Here is a 3049-nt window from a genome sequence, read left to right as displayed (position 1 = left end):
TTCTAAAGAAACTGTCAGTTATGTAACCCCTGCACACCTCCCTCAGAATGGACCAGTCCATCAGTAACCAGCCCATCATGAATCAGATACAGGTCATGTGACTGCTAAACAACCCATGTTGAATAGTTTTATTGACAAAAGAATGCTTGTAAGAAAAACAGGAACCCCCTGGTGAAGGAGAGGTGTGAGAAGAAAAACGCCAATGATGCATTTCCTCATTTGCATACCAGTTGTGTCAGCAGTTGCACGTTAGGTTTCCATCTCCTCGGTAAAAGAGCCGAATGCTTGGTCTTCGGTAAAATGGACGTGAGTTAGTGCTGGCCAGAGGAGGACGTGGGATGGACGGAAGACTAGAGCGGCCTGTGCAGTCATTAGTATAACGTCTCCCGTCCTCAGTGCCTGTCCTGCATGCCGTACAGTGTGTCGCCCTAAGCTGGCTGAGTAGTGTCCGGTGTGCGGGTGCAGCTGGGATGGTGAAGAGGTTAGCTTTGCGCAGTGGCAGTATCATAGCCAATGAGGTTTAACTGAGGCGTGATTATTGCTTTTTGAAAACTTTTTACCAATACCCCGCTATGATGATTTGAAATATAGTCAGCAATGGCAATTTTTGACAGTCTCTGAGGAGACTGAGATGTGTGGTTAAAATAGATGGATTATACCAAGTGAGTGTTTTTAAGAGGAGTGTCTGATATTGAGCAGTTCTGTTATTGTGTATTGTCTTTTGAAGGCTACTTTTAAACTAGTTGTTTGTGAGATCCGTTCAGGGCTCTCACAAGTGGTCCAAAACAGATCAGTTTTGCCCTGTTGCATTCTGATTGGATAAGGATCCGCTCAGAATGCTTCAGTTTGGCTCCGTTCCGCTTTGGAGGCGGACACCAAAACGCTGCTTGCAGTGTTTTGCGTTCCTTCTGACGAAACTGAGCCAATAGAAAATGGATCCGTCCTCCATTGACTTTCAATGGTGTTCAAGACGGATCCTTTTTGGCAATTTTAAAGATAATACAAACTGATCCGTTCTGAACGGATGCATGCAGTTATATTATCGGTGCGGATCCGCAACAAACGCGAGTGTGAAAGTAGCCTCAAGCCTTAACTTATTTTAATTTTTTTTCCCTAAAACCATAATGTTTTTATTTTTCCGTTCCCATAGCCATCTGAAGGCTTGATTTTTGTGAAACTTGTACTTTGCAATGGCACTATTTAATAAAAACACAATTCTGCCATTCCACGGCATTCCCTACGTGGTAAAATTTACCTGTTATGTTCATTCTCCAGGTCAGTAAGATTACAGCGATACCATGTATGAATAATTTTTATTGTGTTTAAATATTGGGAAAAAAATAACTACAAAAATGTTTCTTTTCAGCGCCATATTCTGACCCCCACAACTTTTTGATAGTTATATCTACAGAGATGTGGGAGGGCTTATTTTTTGCGGGTCGACCTGTAGTTTTTGTTATTACCATTTTGGGGTGTGTATGACTTTTTGATCACTTTTATACAATTTTTGAGGGTAGATAAAGTGATGAAAAGACGCCAAAACGGTCTTTTTTTCCCATTACGCCATTCACTGTATGGGATACGTTGTTTTAGGCTACTTTCACACTCGCGTTTTGGCTTTCCGTTTGTGAGATCCGTCATGGGCTCTCACAAGCAGTCCAAAACGGATCAGTTTTGCCTTAATGCATTCTGAATGGAAAGGGATCCGTCAGAATGCCTCAGTTTGCCTCTGTTCAATCACCATTCTGCCCTGGAGGTGGACACTAAAACGCTGCCTGTAACGGTTTTCTGTCCATCTTGGGATGCGGAGCAAGATGGATTGTCCTGACACACAATGTAAGTCAATGGGGACGGATCCGTTTTCTATGGCACAATAGAAAATGGATTCGTCCTCTATTGATTTTCAATGGTGTTCAAGATGGATCCGTCTTGGCTATGTTAAAGATAATACAAATGGATCCGTTCTGAACGGATGCAGACAGTTGTATTGTCTGAACGGATCTGCACCAAACGCGACTGTGAAAGTAGCCTGTCATAATTTTTTTTATTTTGTAATGTGTAGGCTCATTGCTCAAAAAAGAAAAAAAGTAGCAGCACTTATGAATCTATAGCAAAAAGTCTCTATGGTGGTGTTGCCCGCAGTGTTGGATACAAGTCTGTAGCATCCCCAAATCATCCTGAATAAATTAAAAATAAAACTGCAGCACTCGCCAGTCTTCAATTTAGGCCTCATGCACACAAACGTATTTTGTTTCCGTGTCCATTCCGTTTTATTTGCGGATAGGATGCGGACCCAGTCATTTCAATGGCATCCATATGTCCATTCTGTAGCCCTGCAAAAAGAATAGAACATGTCCTATTCTTGTCCTAATGGATCCGCAAAAAAAAAAAACAGATGCCATCCGTTTTTTTTTAGGATCCGCAATTTGCGGCCCACTGAACACATAGGGTAACCTTATGCTGGTTTATTGACTACAAAACTTGAGAAAGACCGAGTGGTTGAAACGTTGCAATTTTTGGTGAAAAAACCAGCATGAATTGAAGACCGACGAGTGCTGCCATTTTATTTTTGATTTATTCTGGATAATGTGTAGGCTCAGTCATACTAAACATTTTTGTAATATACTTTAGTTACTGAAATGGTACACAGTCAGTGTTGAGCAAGTCTCCACAGTTATGTAAACAGAAGACAGAGGAGCGTTGCTGAGGCTGAAAATGGGCCACTTTAGAGCTATTTTTCTAATAGAAATGTACGATTTCAGTAATTCAAGTATATTACAAAAATGTTTAGTATAACTGAACCGCCTACACATTACGAAAATTAAAAAAATTATGACAGTTACACTTTAATGTATTTTTATTTTAATTTTGAGGAAAGGGGGGTGATTTGAATTTATATATTTATTTTATATATTTTTTAAGATGTTTAAACTTTTTTTAAGGTCCCCAAGTGGACCCCAACATGCAATCGTCAGATTTCAATTTGGGTAGAGTATTGGAATTTTCTCCATTATCCTATTCATAGATTAGTATTAGAGATGAGCGAATT

General features: G+C 40.1%; 1 non-coding gene across 1 annotated transcript; it reads left to right on the top strand.

Annotated features, from left to right (window-relative positions):
* Positions 1 to 484: 484 nt before the first annotated feature.
* On the top strand, positions 485 to 626 carry LOC120987406. The gene has a single exon (XR_005776020.1). It is a non-coding gene; the product is annotated as a U4 spliceosomal RNA (small nuclear RNA).
* Positions 627 to 3049: the final 2423 nt, after the last annotated feature.

Source organism: Bufo bufo, chromosome 1 (assembly GCF_905171765.1).
Source record: "Bufo bufo chromosome 1, aBufBuf1.1, whole genome shotgun sequence".
In the NCBI taxonomy this organism is placed as follows: domain Eukaryota; kingdom Metazoa; phylum Chordata; class Amphibia; order Anura; family Bufonidae; genus Bufo; species Bufo bufo.
The sequence above is the reverse complement of the archived record's forward strand: the minus strand, read 5'-3'. Positions and strand labels throughout refer to the sequence as shown.